The 17,113-nt window shown below is 42.4% G+C and overlaps 1 non-coding gene across 1 annotated transcript; it reads left to right on the top strand.

Annotated features, from left to right (window-relative positions):
• The first annotated feature begins 11,710 nt into the window (after nucleotides 1-11,710).
• TRNAY-AUA (transfer RNA tyrosine (anticodon AUA)) lies at nucleotides 11,711-11,783 on the top strand. Its single transcript has one exon. It is a non-coding gene; the product is annotated as a tRNA-Tyr (tRNA).
• Nucleotides 11,784-17,113: the final 5,330 nt, after the last annotated feature.

The following is a 17,113-nucleotide window of genomic DNA, read 5'->3' as shown; positions in this document are numbered from 1 at the left end:
AAATCATATTGAATTCATTTTATTTTACCAAAAAAAAAGGATCAATCTCCGTTTGCCTATTATTGCCCCAACCCAGGGAGTTGGAGACAGAAATAGAGAATGAAAGAGCAAAATGCCTATGGTCCCTTTCCTGCCAGATCACTGACCAGGAACTGGGCGCAGGCGAAATTACAGGTCAACCTCATTGTTTTCCAAAGCTTTAAGCAGCAGTCTCTGAATGGGAAGAGCTGACCTTGCTAGAAGGAGCCGTCACACCCTCTAGTCTCCCCAGCCAACTCTGAGAGATTCCCAGCTTGGTTCCAGTTGGGAACAGGCAGGCCTAATGTCAGGATCCAGGAAGCCAGCTCTTCCCCATTGCTCACTGGCAGGTGGCTTCGTGTGGCAGCACCTGGCTTGGGTGGAATCGCCTGCCACCTCACAACAGTGTTGAGAACAACGAGCAGGCTGAACAAATCTCAGCCCCATGGAAGCAGATCCCACTGAGAACTCTGCCATGCTTTTCAAGATGTACTTAGCAGAAGTGTCAGCCCCTGGGCCAAAGGGAGGCTCTCAGAGGTCGGGCTGTAATCAGAGCCCGTTCATTAGTGAGCCCGACCCTCAGGACAATCAGAGTGAGGAATGTTCTGGCTGGTGTCGCCTGTGGTGTTCAATCAATCAGCACAACCACCACCGCAGCGGTCCCGCAGCTGCCTGCCCAACTGCCCCATGAGGAGCTTCCGAAGAAGAACCGAGGAGCCAAAGAAAACCAAAGCCGACAAGCCAGATCCGTGTGATGGGAAGCAGCCCTGTGGGACTGGGTGGCTCTTCAGAGGGACAACGACATGGAGCTGGACCAAGCCTGGCCCAGAGGGTCCCTAAGGCAGCCCGTCCTCTGCTTTTAAAAGAGGGGTGACATCCCAGCGTGTCGGCCCTGCGGGAAGGAGCAGGCAACACATCTGAAGGAGGGCTTCTCTGTGCCTCCATCTATCCCTGCACCTCGCTCCTGGCCCTCCCTCCAGATGCTCCCCTTTGCCAGACCATCTCCCTTAGCCGCAAGTGCCCCTCTCAGCATCACTGAGAGCCTTTCTGTGTGATGATCTTCAGGTTCAAGGAGGCCCTGTTTTACCCAGGTCTCTCTCCACCTGGAAGAGTTCAGTTTTAAAAAGCTTCATCCCCAGAGGTTTGTTAAGCAGGGTGTTCCAATCATAAGATGGGTTCAAAGGGATCATCGAGAACCCTGAGTCCAGACTTACCATTTCCCAGAAAACTCAGGATGTTAAAATACACTGCAATGAAGAGCTAAATGTACAACATCTGCCAGATGTGTGATACTACATGGTAAACGTAAACTCTATAACATTTGAAACATTAAGAGTAGAAATCATGAAAGTTCTGTAGAAGCTGGTAGTGGCTAAGACCATGTTACAACCCTTGGCTAGAAAAGGAGGTATTATGTGAGTTTTCTAGAGCCCCCCACAACAAAGTATTGATATCAATACTACAGAAAGGGGTGGCTTAAACTGAGGGAAATTGATTCTCTCTCTGGTCTAGAGCCTAGAAGCTGGAAATCAAGGTATCAGCAGGGTTAGCTCCTGCAGAGGGATAATTTGGTCCCTGCCTGTCTCCTTGCATCCACTGACAACAACAATCCCCAGCCCTCCTTGATCTACAGAAGCGCTGCTCCCTTCTCTGCCTCCATCGTCACCTGGCTTCCCCTCCATCTCCTCACAGCATCTCCCTCTGTGGATGTCTCCTCTTCTCTTCCTTGAAGGACCCCAGTCATACTGATTTAGGGTCCTCTCTCATCTTATGGGGCTTCCCTGGTGGCTCCACAGTAAAGAATCCGACTGCAGTGCAGGAGATTCAGGAGACACTGGTTCGATCCCTGGGTCAGGAAGATTCCCCCTGGAGGAGGGCATGGCAACCCACTCCAGTATTCCTGCCTGGAGAATCCCATGGACAGAGGAGCCTGGCGGGCTCCATTCCATGGGGTCACAAACAGTCAGACATGACTGAATCAACTTAGCACACATGCTTGTCATATACAACCTCATGTCAACTCAATCACACCTGCAAAGACCCTATTTCCAAACAAGGTCACATTCACAGGTACCAGGGTTAGGATTTCAGCAATCCTCTGGGGGATACAACACAGCTTGTAACAGGCAGAACCCTCTTCCCACCTTCTCACTCTTGAGGATAGCAGATGGTAACAGACATTGGAAGCATGCAGTTGGTACACACACGCTTAAGCTTTGTAAGCAAACGGTGTGTTTCTCAAAACATCTATTTTCCCTGAAAGTAAAGGATGTCAAACACAATATCCTGAGCCCTGTGTCTCTCCCTCCCTGTGCAGAACAACTAAAATCCACGTTGCTTCTTCAGAAAACCAATCTGTATGTAAAGTAATGCTAGAAATGACCAGGGAGCAGCTTTCCTCGGCCCAAGTTTGATTTCACGTTCACCCAAGGTTCCAGCAAAGACAACCGACGCCCATCCCACCAGCAGCCGGTCACCTTTAGAGACAGTAGAGACAGCGAGATCCTCTTGGGGGTGTGTGTCTGTGTCTCTGACTGTTACGAAGGACTGGAGAGGAAGAAGCTTGAAACTAAACGTAGCTTCTTTTATGGGATTTAGAAGATAGGAAAAGCCTTCCATCCCTACCCTTGAAACTTTTCTTTCTGAACCTCAACTGCCCTGATTACCACTCTCTTCAGCCTCACAGTAACTCCTTGTGGCTTTGATGATGAGATGGCTGAGCAACCAAGGCCACCTTACCCATTCAAGATTACCCAAATGGTGACTGGCAAAACCTAGGACTCAGTGGGGTGTAGAATTTCCATTTTTTCAGATTCAGAACTTTCTTTGACATACTTTGGCTCTGTAGAGAACTGAGATTCTTAGAAATATAATTGGAAAGGCAAGTTTGGATGGTCTCGGGGTTTGCAGAGGTCAAAGTCTAAGGGGAAAAAAAATTCAAAGATGGATCCTGCAAAGGTTCCAATGAATCTAGTAACTAAATGACTTCTGGCTTTCAGTTATATCCTTACTAACCATTAAAGGAAACTTTTCTTAGGACGAATTAGGTTTCAAGTTCAACTCACTATAGTTTCCTCAGCGCGAACCAAGGTCTGAAGCACCAGATCTGATGAAAGACCAGGAGGCTCTCTGGCCTCTTCTACTTCATATGTAATTACATTTCCAGGGGGTGGTCAGCTTCACTCTCCTCTGAGCACTGCGGAGGTTACATGAGAAGCCCATGACCCTGCTTCTTCCCTGAAGGACTTTAGAATATCACAGAGACCTGACTTACATATCTGAAGCAAAGAATTTTAAATGCTAGCATAACGTGCAGTGCTGAATAAAGTATAATCAAAGCCCATCATGTGCAGTAAAAGCCACAGGCAGTTCTCGTAAGGAGGGACGGATATGGTGTGGAGTTAAGGGAAGGTTCTCCATGGAATCCATGCTGTCCCTCCTGGCTTGGCCTGGCTACAGTTTCTGAAACCTTTAACTTGCAGCTCCAGAACAATTCCAATCGTTAGGTTTGGAATTCCTCCTATATTTTCTCAAGTTTTTAACCATAACACACAGTAAGCAAAGTACTACTTTCTATTGCCACTCGGCACTCACAAGAGCATCAAGAAGCAGTACTATTCTACATTCGTTCTTCCTGCTCTTGTAGCTCAGTATCCACCTTTCTCCAGCTGATGTGTATGCACTGTATCCATTGACTCATTTGCTCTCTGCCTGAAGGTGGTCTTGGCCAATGAGAGAAGCAGGCAGGAGATGAGGACGCAGGAGGGGAATGGGACTGGGCACTTATTTTATACTGGCTCTTACCTGCCAGCTTAGTGTCAGGCATCTGCCTGCTTCCTCTGAAGACCACAGCCCCATCAGGCAACCCCTCACACACCCTTACAGTATTCTAGAAGCTCTTTCCATTTACATCTTCAGGCCTCAGAGTTGTGTTAGTCTCTGAGCTGTGTCCGACTCTTTGCAACCCCATGGACTGTAGCCCGCCAGGCTCCTCTGTCCATGGGATTCTCCAGGCAAAAATGCTGGAGTGGGTAGCCATACCCTCCTCCAGGGGATCTTCCCAACCCAGGGATCAAACCCAGGTCTCCTGTGTTGAAGGTGGATTCTTTACCATCTGAGCCACCAGGGAAGCCCATGAATACTGGAGTGGGTACCCTAACCCTTCTCCAGAGGATCTTCCCAACCCAGGAATAGAACCAGGGTCTCCTGCATTGCAGGCAGATTTTTTACCAGCTGAGCTACAAGGGAAGCCTGGGCATTCAGGTACATAACACCAAACAGACAAAACAGTCCTGTCCTTGCTAAGATGACAATCTAATGGTAGAAGCTACGGCTGAGTGACTTCACTTTCAGTTTTCACTTTCATGCATTGGAGAAGGAAATGGCAACCCACTCCATTGTTCTTGCCTGGAGAATCCCAGGGACAGGGGAGCCTGGTGGGTTGCCGTCTATGGGGTCGCAGAGTCAGACATGACTGAAGCAACTTAGCAGCAGCAGCAGCAGCAGCAGATAATAAACTATGGTTGAAGTGTTTCCAAAGTTTTTCTATTGTTAATAGATAACATGCATTTTTATTATTCATCTGAAGGAGTTTTGAAATAGATTCTAGATACAAACCTTTTCTTTGTTAGATATGTTATGGAATTATTCTCCCACTCTGTAGTTTGCTTTTTGTCTCTCATTATTTGTCTTTTGGTGAGCAAAATATCTTAATTTTAATGTCATCAGATATATCAATTCTTCATTTTACAGTTAGTGACTCGTCTGTCTTGTTTTTTCCACATTCTGAGGTCTTAAAGATGCTCACCTATGTTACATTCTAGAAGCTTTTATGTTTTGCCATTCACACTTAGGTCTGTATATGCCTGGAATTGTTTTTATATGTAAAATGAGAAAAGGATCCTATTTCATTTTTGCCTGCACAACTATCCAATTACCCTAACTCTATATATTGGGAAAAACATTCTTTTTCTAGTCTATGGTTTCCTTTGTCACAACTCAAGTCCATACACACGTCAGTGAAAATCTGGGTCCTCTTCTGTTCCATCGGTTGGTTTTTTAAGCTTTTGGCCAATATTTTGTGTGTCAGGTTTGCGTGCATGCTCAGTTATATCTGACTCTGCGACTCCAGGCACTGTCGCCCACCAGGCTCTTCTGTCCATGGGTATTCCAGGCAAGAGTCCTGGAGCAGGTTGCCATTTCCTACTACAGGGGGTCTTTCCTACTGCAGGGGACACCTACTACAGGGATCAAGCCCATCTCTTTCGTGAATTCTTTACTGCTGGGCCACCTAGGAAGTCCTCTTTGCCAATACTAGACTAGCCTTAATTACTATAAATTTATAAATTTTAACAAGGAGTAGGCCAAGTTTTATTTTTTTTTTCAAGAATGTCTCTTCTCATTCTTTTAGTTTTAGTACAAATTTTAAAATAAGCTTGTTGGGTTCTGGAAAATACTTTGCTGGTATTCTCAATGGGATTGCATTAAATCTATAGATCCATTTGGAAGAACCGACATCTTTGATACATATCTTCCCTAATGAATGTATAGATCTATAGGTCTGTAGTCAATTTCTGTAACTATTCTCCATATAATTAAAAAATAATAAACATTTTCCAGTTGGGTACAGTGTTCTATATATGGGAATTAAGTAGTTTTGTAAGCTGTGCTATTCACATCTATATTATTTTTAAGTTTTGTCTGTTTATCAATTACTGAGAGAGAGATTTTGTCATTTTCCATTATGACAGCAGATTTATTTATTTCTCTTAGTAATTCTATCAAATACACACACACACACACACACATAGAGAGAGAGAGAGCATGTTATTAAGAGCATACAAATTAAAAATACAGATAAGGCCAAAAATTCAGAAAATGGAGACTAAAAAAGTAACAACAGATTTGGGGGGGAAAAAAACTGGAAATTTTAGAAGTGAAAATTAAAGCAGTAACAAAAAAAGTCATTCAATAGTTGGCTTTAATCCTAAATTAGACACAGCTGAAGAATTACTGAACTGAAAATTAGGTTAAAAGAATCTAACAAGATTAAAAATAGACGAAAGGATGAAAAAAGCAGAAGAGAGAATTGGTTGTAAAAGATTAGAAGAATTAGAGGAACAAAAGGAAAAGAGTAAGTCACCCAGAGACCAGGAAGCTGCTTCGTGTCCCAGTTCAGAGCCCACTAACCCACGTGATTGCCACTGCTCTTGCCACTGCTATTGAAACTCACCCACCACTTCTAATCAGAAGCTCTGGAGTTAACCCCATCGATGCTGCAGAAACCAACATGAAAGCTGTAAGGGCTTATAGTCACTGTCAGAAGTGGAAAAATGACTTCTTCCTCGACTAACCCATCAGTGTAAGACAACCAGCAGCAAACTCCATAGCTCTATAAAGTCAGATTAATAGGGCTTCCCTGGTGGCTCAGTCAGCAAAGAATCCTCCTGCAATGCAGGAGACCTGGGTTCAGTTCCTTGATCAGGAAGATCCTCTGGAGAACGAAACAGCAATCCACTCCAGTATTCTTGCCTGGACAATCCCATGGACAGAGAAGTCTGACGGGCTATAGGCTTGCAAGGGTCAGACTCCGCTTAGCAACTAAACCACCACCAACCACCAGGGAAATGACAGAAGAACCGTAAACATCTCACCAAACAACAGAAATGACAAAGTTACAGAATTTGGGGGAAAGGTGGAGTTTAGTTGAAACTTAAAAGAAGCAGTGCTGGGACAGGCTCAAAGCAAAACAAGTCTGGACTGAAAAGTGGATTCAGGGTCCTGTTTCCTTAGAAACTAAAAGTTAAGATAAATATGGAATGCTGTGGCTAGCAACCAATTACCTGAAACTCTGCAAATAGACTGAAGCTTGAGGTTCCTTCTCTTTGTCAAAGTGGCTCAGATCCTTTGGCAAAAGTGAGATGTTTCATTCTTGTTGATATAATTTCAAGTAACAAAAGATTTCAGAGGAAAAAAAAAATACTGTTCACAGGTAAGAAAGCAGGAATCACTTAAAGAAAGAAGTCATTATGACATTTTACAAGGGCAGCATGTCCTTGGAGAAACATTGTCTCCCACTAACTTTGCAGCTAGCTTTATCTGTGGCTATGTCCACCTGATGGCAACATGGCCGGGCAGATTTTACTTTCTCAGTCTGTGTTAATTTTTAGATTCTCATTTCTTTCTTCTACTTTAGTAACTATTTTACACATGATAGTGTATATAAAGTGGTCTTAAAAGATGATCTCATCTTTCTAGTTTCCCGTGTCTGCCAAGATCGTAGTTTGTTGTTGCTCGTTATCTTTTTAGTTCCTTCACACTTTAAAGAAAATAATTTTTAGATCTGTCTTGGCTATTTTAGCAGCTTGAACAAAATGGTTATTTGGGTGTAATTGTCTAGTTTACCATTACCCACTCCCTCCACTAAATTAATTTTTATTAGAATATAGTTGGTTTACAATGTTGTGTTAGATTTGGGTGTACAGCAAAGTGAATCCATTACACATATACACTCCTCTTTGGATTCTTTTCCCAAATAGGTCATTACAGAGGTTGAAAAGAGTTTCCTGCACTGTATGCGTGTGCTTAGTCACTCAGTCGTGTCGGACCTGTTGTGACCCCGTGGACTGTAGCCCACCAGGCTCCTCTGTCCATGGGGATTCTCCGGGCAAGAATACTGGAGTGGGTTGCCATGCCCTCCTCCAGAGGATCTTCCCAACCCAGGGAGTGAACCCAGGTCTCCCGCACTGCAGGTGGACTCTTTACCATCTGAGCCTGCATTATGTAGTAGGTTCTTATTAGCGATCTATTTTATATAGTGTGTACGTGTCAATCCAAATCTCCCAATGTATCTACCCCTTCCCCACTTGGTAACCATAACTTTGTTTTCTACATCTGTGACTCTCTATTTCTATTTTGTAAATAAGTTCATTTGTCCCGTTTCGTAGAGTTCATATATAAGCAATATCATATGATATGACAATCTCTAGATCCATCCATATCACTGCAAATAGCATTAATTCATTCTTTTTTATGTCTAAGTAACACTCCATTGTGTATATGTACCATGTCTTCTTTGTCCATTCCTCCATCAATGAACGTTTGTTTCTTCCATGTCCTAGCTGTGGCAAATAGGCCTACAGTGAACACGGGGGTGCCAGTATCCTTTGGGATTATGGTTCTCTCTGGGTGTGTGCCCAGGAGTGGGATTGCTGGATCAGATGGTAGTTCTGTTTACAGTTTTTTAAGGAACCTCCATACTGTTCTCCAAGTGGCTGCACCAATTTACATTCCCACCAACAGTGTGGGAGTGTTCCCTTTTCTCTACATCTTCTCCAGCATTTTTTTTTTGTAGATTTTTTTGGTGATGGTCATTCTGACCAGTGTGTACCTACTTTCTAATCAATCTTGCACATTTTTGTCAAAATTATCTACTTAAACTCAGCTCTAATCATGTCAAGAGGTAACATGCAAATGAGGAATAAGCCCAGCCAGTTTGTGGGCAAGAATGTCTGCCTCTGATGCTGGCCTGAAAAAGGGTATGTGAGCTCAGGACATGGGCACTTTTATTAGATGCCCTTGCATTCAATGGAACCCCAAATATATTTTTGCAAGTGATGAACCATTTCAGTAAAATTGAATCCACATGTTTTAAATTCATTGACAATTGAGGCATTAACAAACTGTATTGTAAGAACAAGCTGATGGCCTCAAACCTTTTAAACCTTGCAGGAAGACTTGTTTCTTCATTTATTTTCCTTAGAAACATGAAGTTTATTATTCCAAGAAAAAAAAAAAAAAGCACTCCAACCCCAAACTCTACATAGTCTCCATCTGCCAAGCCCTAGGGGGACTTACTGTGTCTGTGAGAAGGGGAAGGATTTTATGGCCTAAGAGAACTCAGGATTCCCCTCTGCTGGGCTGGAATTTCCCACTGTTTTTTGCCTTTTAGTTCTCACCTCCAGATCATGTATCAACTTTTTCATCCAATAGATTTTACAGTTTACAAAGGGCTTTCTCATCCCTCACCTGACTCCATGAAGTCAGCACTTCTAGCTCATGTCTTTATTCCTGTTTAATGGAGGGGAAGAGGAGATTCAGAGAAGTTAGCCATCTTACCCAAAGCTTCATGATATGATAGCCAGCCTTCAAGATGACCAGTTGGTCCCTGGACCAAGGCATATTATCCCAGGATTGGGCTGTGTGACCTATAGCAGTCAGCAGAAATAATAGCACATTGTTTATAAGATTAGATGACAAAAAAGACTGGCTTCAGTCTTGGGAGGTCCTCGCTCTCTTTCTCTGTCTCTCCCTCTCAGTCTTCCTCTCTCACTTCTCAAGACATATTAGGAGGCCTCAGGCTACCTAGGAGAGGTCCATGTGGTGAGGAAATGATGTCTCCAGCCAAAATCCAGCAAAGAACCATGAAAACCCGTGTGAATGAGATTGGAAGCGGATCCTTTAGCCCAATTTAAGCCTTCAGATAACTGTAGTCCTGGCCAACAGCTTAACTGCAACCTTATTAGAGACCCTGTACCAAAACCACTCAGCTAAGCCATTCCTGGATACCTCACTCTCAGTAACTGAATAAATGTTAATTGTTTTAGGTTGCTAGGTTTGGAGTAATTTGTTACACAGCAACAGATAACTGATACACAGGGCTATGTGTGTTTCGCAACAGCAGGACCCAGCAGAGATAGTGTATCCACCTCTATCATCCCCAAGGTGGGGAATCCTATATTCAGTAAGAAACATAAGCACCTGTGAAACTCAGGACACACTAGACTTTTTTAAGTGATGGAGTAATTTAGAGAAAAAAAAATAAATTTTATATCTGGTAAGACTTTATAATGAAATTTTCCATTCTTAAAAACTTTTTGGCAATATGATCTATTTGATCTCAACAGAACAGTCTCAGTGTGGAACCCTTTATGTTCACTTTCTGGGTCATAAGTATGCCCGCTAGCCAGCTCTCATCTGCTACCAGGGCATCTACCTGCCTTCAAGGAGTCTTTCTTCTGAGAAGTACTTTAAATACCTTTTCACTGCTTACATAATAAGCCTCTAAATCATCTAAGTTCCAGGTCATCAAGTGCCTTATGTGCTGGACCTCATGGCAAACTGGGCCATTGACAGTATTTCTGAGTCAAGTCATGCTCAGTGAACACCTAGGAGTCTGCCTATCAAGGAACTGCTCTACCTTTCACCCAACTCACAAACAGTCCCTGGGCGAGCCTTCCATCCTGAAGCTTTAGGGCCTTTGCTATGTACTTGGCAAACTCCCCACCCCAACCAGAAACAGCCTGCTCTCTGCTCCATAAATCTCAGCAGCTGGCCTCTCTTTCTCTTTATGTTCCTGAAATCTGAATGCATTCTTCACCCCTCTCTCTCTGTATTCTGTGTGAATTCTATCCACCCCTCAAGGCTAGACAGTCACCTGAGATTTTTCTGACCTCCAGGTTCAACCCCTAAAGAGCTCTCCCTTGTTTGGAATTCAAAGGCCCATCCCATTTCCCCTATACATCACTAGATAAAAGGACATTTTATTTTTACAGCTCGACTGAGAGGGGAGTCGTCAATCACACAGCACGTGCTCAGTGGTAAGCGCCCCACCAGGCACTCTGCATAATTACTGAATACACAGATGCCATCTGTCTGTGAGGGTCTTTACTGAGTATTGCTGAGCAACTGATTGACTAGGAGCCTCTTTAGTGTCTGCCCACCCCCAATCTCTCCAGTGGATTTTCATAAATGAGATGAAGGTCCTCTTAAGCCCCAGGGCACCTAGATTGGATTTCCTTAGGCCTTTAGTAGACATGCCCATCACTGTCTCAACACCTCTTCCCCTACACACAGCCTGTGACAGGAGTGACTCTGAGCACTGCATGGCCCCTGCCCGCCACTGGTGGGACCCAGGATGGATGCCTGACTCAAACTGGGCACTCTCTTCTTTAGGCTGTAGAAGAAGAAGATCTCTAAAGGGCTAAAGAAGTTGGATCATGAGAGGTATCAGATCTTTTAGTTAAACATCATAGACCTTATACAGACTTAGAAAACAAACATATGGTTACCCAAGGGGAAAGATGGGAGAAGAGATATAAATTAGGAGGTTGGGATTAACATATATACACTAACTATAAATAAAATAGATAACCAATAAGAATCTAGTGTATAGCACAGGGAACTCTGCTCAATATTCTATAATACCTAAATGGGAAAAGAATTTGAAAAAGAATAGATGTGTGTATGTGTATAACTGAATCACTTTGCTGTACACACGAAACTAACACAAGATTGTAAATCAATCATACTCCAATATAAAATAAAATTTTAAAGAGCAAAAAACGTCATAAGGTTTAATCAGCATCAGCACTGTGCCAAGACAACTCAGAATTACAAGGGAGCTAAAAATTCAAAATTAATTAGAAGAAACCAACCTGTCTGTAGTAGAAAGCAGGGGCACAGACCAAATGTCCAACTGAGGCAGCACTGAGAAATTCTGGAATGGGGCAGCTCTCTTCCTGACTCTCCCTAGCTCCCCTGTGGCCTGGCAGAACTTCACCTCCTATCCTGGGATGCCTTCAGTAAAGTTCCTTGCAGTCCTTCAGTAATCTCCCTTTATCTCTAGACTAGTCTGATAGGTTTCTGTTCTTGCAGTTAACAAGGCCTGAATTAAACTATACCCAATGGGACTTCCCTGGTGGCTCAGACGGTAAAGCATCTGCCTATAATGCAGGAGACCCAGGTTCAATCCCTGGGTCAGGAAGGTCTCCTGGAGAAGGAAATGGCAACCCATTCCAGTATTCTTGCCTGGAAAATCCCATGGATGGAGGAGCCTGGTAGGCTACAGTCCATGGGGTCGCAAAGAGTCTCACATGACTGAGGGATTTCACTTTCACCTTCAATAAAGAGTGTCAAATTCATATTCATGTTGATCCTGAAATATTGAGGTTATCTGTAGGCTATAAAGTACACTTGTGTTATGGATCCTAAACATTCTTTAGTAAAAGCTTCTCATTTTACAGATTGAGGAAAAAGATATCTAGAAGGAAAAAAAAAAGATAGCCAGGTGCACAGCAACTGATGGAATGAAGACTAGGACCAAAGGCCCTTCATGTTGTCCAGGGTTCCTTTATTACTTTGCCATCACTGACTCTGCTCTTTCCAATGATTATGTCCACTGGGGCAGTCAAAACAGCCTTTAATATTTCTCTATATTAAAGAGAAATAGCAGAGATCATTAAAGTCTCCCCAGACCAACCTCACTGATGTATTCTGGGGGAATTTTGCTTAGATCTCAAGCAGCTAAAGGAAAAGATAAGAGAGGTGCTGAGGCTGCATTTCTTTTAAAAACTGGGTCAGAGGCACAGAAGAGAGAAATGCAATAAGGTCACTGGCTGCCCGCTTTAAAATAGAGTTCATACGCATCTTAAGAGGACACTACAAAGGAAAGTATCAGTTTTCCCATAAAAATATGAAGTCAGTCTGTTAATAAGAAAAAAAACATTTCAACTTCTTGGAGCAATTGTTCTGAGCAGGCTGAATTGCCTACAGAATGCCCTTGTCAAATACATTCTTCCTATAAGGTACCCACTTGGTAATGTGACACTTGAAACAATCAAAATTATTTTGTGTTACAATGTATTCGATTTCCAAAAATGGGAAAAAAAAAATCTTCACTGGTCCCATCTCCTAATGCATTTTAGTACCTTAAATATTTTAATCTTATTGCAATTAAATGAAAATATTCTCAAAGTATGTTTGTTAAGACTGAATTTACTTAAATGTCTTCAAGGAATAAGGATGAGTAAAGTGAGACATCAAGGGATGGTAATGAGCCTGACAGATGGGCTAAGAAGATGCTGGGGACCGGAAATTGGTCCCACAGTCAGCCCACAGTCAGTGATGTGTGTGTGTTTGTGTGTGCGTGCACTCAGACGTGTCCAACTCTTTGCGACCCCATTGATGATAGCCCACCAGGCTCCTCTGTCCGTGGAATTTTTCAGGCAAGAATACTGGAGTGGGTTGCCATTTCCTCCTCCAGGGGATCTTCCAAAGGCAGGGATCGAACCTGAGTCTCCTGCGTTTCTTGCATGGGCAGGCAGATCCTTTACCACTGCACCACTTGGGAACTTAAGCCTAAATACTGACAGAGAAGCCCCAGTCACTATGGATGAGAAAAAAGAGGAGGAAGCTGTCTTCTACCTTTAGCTATAATGAATTACTACTAAAGTTTATTGAGCATTTACTCTAGCTAGACACTGTTAAGAACTTTTTATGCACTTTTTATGCTTTTCATTTCACATAGTCTTCATAAGAACTCTATTGGATAAGTAGTATTAATTTCCCTATTTCATAGGTTAAAAAATACAGAGTTTACAGAAGTTAATTAATTTTACCAGGTTACTGGCTAATAAAAGACAGACCTCAGGATCCAATACCCAGGCCTTTCTCTCAATCTCTCATTTCTATTTCATTCTAAACACCGACTCTATTCTTCAGCCTCCTCTCTGTGTCAGGAAACATGGGCAGAAGTGGTCTGGGACCACATTCATGCAGTTAATTTATACTATCTTAAATATTTTTAATACCTTTAACTATATTATGGGGCTTCCTTGGTAGCTCAGATGGTAAAAAAATCTGCCTCCAATGCAGGAGACTGGGGCTCGATCCCAGAGTTGGGAAGACCCCCTGGAGAAGGAAACAGCTAGTCACTTCAGTATTCTAGCCTGGAGAATAGGACAAAGGAGCCTGGCGGGCTACAGTCCATGGGGTCACAAAGAGTCAGACACGACTAAGCAACTAACACTTTTGCTTTTTTAGGGTAGGTATTTTGCTAAGTCACTTCAGCCGTGTCCGACTCTGTGCAACCCCATAGACGGCAGCCCACCAGGCTCCCCCGTCCCTGGGATTCTCCAGGCAAGAACACTGGAGTGGGTTGCCATTTCCTTCTCCAATGCATGAAAGTGAAAAGTGAAAGTGAAGTCGCTCAGTCGTGTCCGACCCTCAGCGACCCCTGGACTGCAGCCTACCAAGCTCCTCCATCCATGGTATTTTCCAGGCAAAAGTACTGGAGTAGGGTGCCATTGCCTTCTCCGTGGGTAGGTATACAAGAAAAATTAGGAGTAGAAACTGACAATTGTTCAGGCAAGACAGAAGAGCAATGGCACAGGGATCGGTGATGAAAAGATGAAGGGGATTGATGCTAAGGAGGCAGGATTCATTAAAGAAAGTCTGAATCTTTATTCAGGATTAGATTGTCCAAGCGGTTTGCTGATGGCTGCCCCAATAAGACCACAAACACAGCAATGAACCAAAAATGTCAATGGAAACAACCCAAATTCTTCTGTCTCCCAAAAGTAGCCAAAGCAATAGTAACTGCATCCCCGCCAACCTCAGCCTTAAATTGAAGCTGTTTATTTTGCCATCTATAAAGCACCCAGAGCCTTAGAAATGGAATTATGAGTACAGAAACTTTTCCTGTAAGCCTTTTAACCAACCAGATACTGGAAGAAGCAAGGATACATTCACCCCTACAGCCTTCAAAGGACCAGACACTTGATTTCAGATCATTGTTATTGTTTAGTCAAAAGGTCGTGTCAGACTCTTTGTGACCACTTGAATTGTAACATGCCAGGCTCCCCTGTTCATGGGACTTCCCAAGTAAGAATTCTAGAGTGGGTTGCCATTTCCTTCCCCAGAGGATCTTCCCAACCCAGAGATCAAACCCATGTGTCTTGAATGGTAAGTGGATTCTTTACCACTGAGCCACCAGGGAAGCCCATGGTTTCACATTTCTGACCTCCATATGGTAAGAGAATAAATTTCTATTGCTGAAGCCACCAAATCTATGGTAATTTGTTGCAGTAGCCCTAAGAAACTAATATACAGATATCGACATGGAAATGACAGAATCGTCTCACAAGAAATGTAAATTTAGCCATTGTATAAATGTTTCAATGAGCAATAGCAAGTATGCTTGAAACAAGAGAAAAAATAGAAAAGGTCAGCAGCAACAACAACAACAAAAAAACCAGATGGAAATTTTAGAAATGAAGAATATAATAATCCAAATGAAAACCCAATGGACAAGTTTCACAGCAGAGTGGCGATGACAAAGGAAAGAATGAGTGATCTTGAAAACAGAATGATGGAAATAACACAATATGAACAACAGGAAAAAAACAGATTGAAAAAAACTCCGAGGGAGACCCAGGGACCTGTGGGCCTACTATAAAACATCTAACATTTGCATCATTGACGCGTGAAAAGAGCTGGGCTATGAGTACAGACAGGTCTGGATTTGATTCCTGGCTGTGTCACCTCCCACGTTTCCTTGGAGCAGAAGGTCTCTAAGCCTCTAAGCCCCAGTTTTCCCAGCAGTTATTTCCCCGGCAATAATGCAATTTCTCTCAGAGGGGTTTTGTGAGGACTGAAAACAATAACAATGGCACAACAAAAAGAACTTCAAATGTGATTAGGAATGAATCTGTTTGAATCACTCATCTGTTTTGCTAAAGGGGACAAAGGAACAAAAGCCAAAGCATGAAATATTCATGCTTTTTTCTAACAAGCAAATTCTTGTCATTTATATACTGAGGTCACCTGAATATTCATTGGAAGGCCTAATGCTGAAGAAGCTGAAACTCCAATATTTTGGCCACCTGATGCGAAGAGCCAACTCATTGGAAAAGCCCCTGATGCTGGGAAAGATTGAAGGCAGGAGGAAAAGGGGATGACAGAGGATGAGATGGTTGGATGGCATCACCGACTCAATGGATATGAGTTTGAGTAGCTCCGGGAGTTGGTGATGGACAGGGAGGCCTGGCGAGCTGCAGTCCATGGGTTCGCAAAGAGTCAGACACGACTGAGCGACTGAACAACAACAATATACGGAGGTGACAGAATGAAGTTAAAATGTCAATAAACAAGGAGTTCATAATCAGTGTGTACGTCAAAACTGAGGCAAATTAACTCAATTTCTATAGCATTTTCTAACAAAACACTTTCTTACTGAACTTCTAATGTATAAATAGAATTTCTTATCAAAAAAGTGAATTTTGAAATAAATCTAGCCATATAATTAAAGGTTACATTCCATAGAAATAAATACTTGTACTTTAAATGGCAGATCAGCAAAGGAGAGTTTATTTTTTTCAGCAAATAACATAGTGAGAAATTTAATAATTCAGAATTCCTACAGATACTATTTCAAAAACATTTGTCTTACCTGGCTAAAGTTCTTTCTTGCTTATCATTTACAGTAATTGACTTGTCAATAGCCTTTAATCTCTTATCTTGATAATGAACTAGCCCAAGGCTTTCTAGTCCCATAGTCACTTGAGTTAAGTCTTCTTTTCAACTCCTATTTTCTCTAAGTCTGTTGAGATGTATAGCAATAGTTCAGCCACACTTGTGACCTAGAAAAATTGTGAATAGAAAAATATGACTTTTAAGACATGGCATATTTATACAATGGGATATCACTCAGGAACAAAAATGAAATAATGCCATGTGCAGCAACATGGATGCGCCTAGAGATTATCAAACTAAATGAAGTAAACCAGAGAAAGACAAATGCATATGATACTGCTTATACGAGGAGTCTAAAATAAAAAAGAAAGAAAAAGATACAAATGAACTTACAGACAAAACAAAATAGACCCACAGATATAGAAAACAAATTTATGGCTACCAAAGGGGAAGGGGCGGGGATAAATTACGAGTCTGGGATTAACACAAACACACTATTATACATAAAATAGATAACCAACAAGGATCTACTGTATAGCATAGGGAGCACGGGAAACTTTACTCAATATTTTGTAATAACCTATAAGAGAAAAGAATATATACATAAATATATATATATATATATATATATATATATACACACACACACATACACATATACATCTGAATAGCTTTGCTGTACATCTGAAATTAACATGGCATTGTAAGCCAATTATACTTCAATTAAAACAGCGTGCCTGCATGCATGCGTAGTCGCTTTAGTTGTGGCTGACTCTTTGCGACACTATGGACTGCTGTCCCCCAGGCTCCTCTGTCCACGGGCTCCTCTAGGCAAGAACACTGG

The sequence above is a fragment of the Bubalus kerabau genome, chromosome 21 (genome assembly GCF_029407905.1).
Source record: "Bubalus kerabau isolate K-KA32 ecotype Philippines breed swamp buffalo chromosome 21, PCC_UOA_SB_1v2, whole genome shotgun sequence".
Taxonomy (NCBI): domain Eukaryota; kingdom Metazoa; phylum Chordata; class Mammalia; order Artiodactyla; family Bovidae; genus Bubalus; species Bubalus kerabau.
The sequence above is the reverse complement of the archived record's forward strand: the minus strand, read 5'-3'. Positions and strand labels throughout refer to the sequence as shown.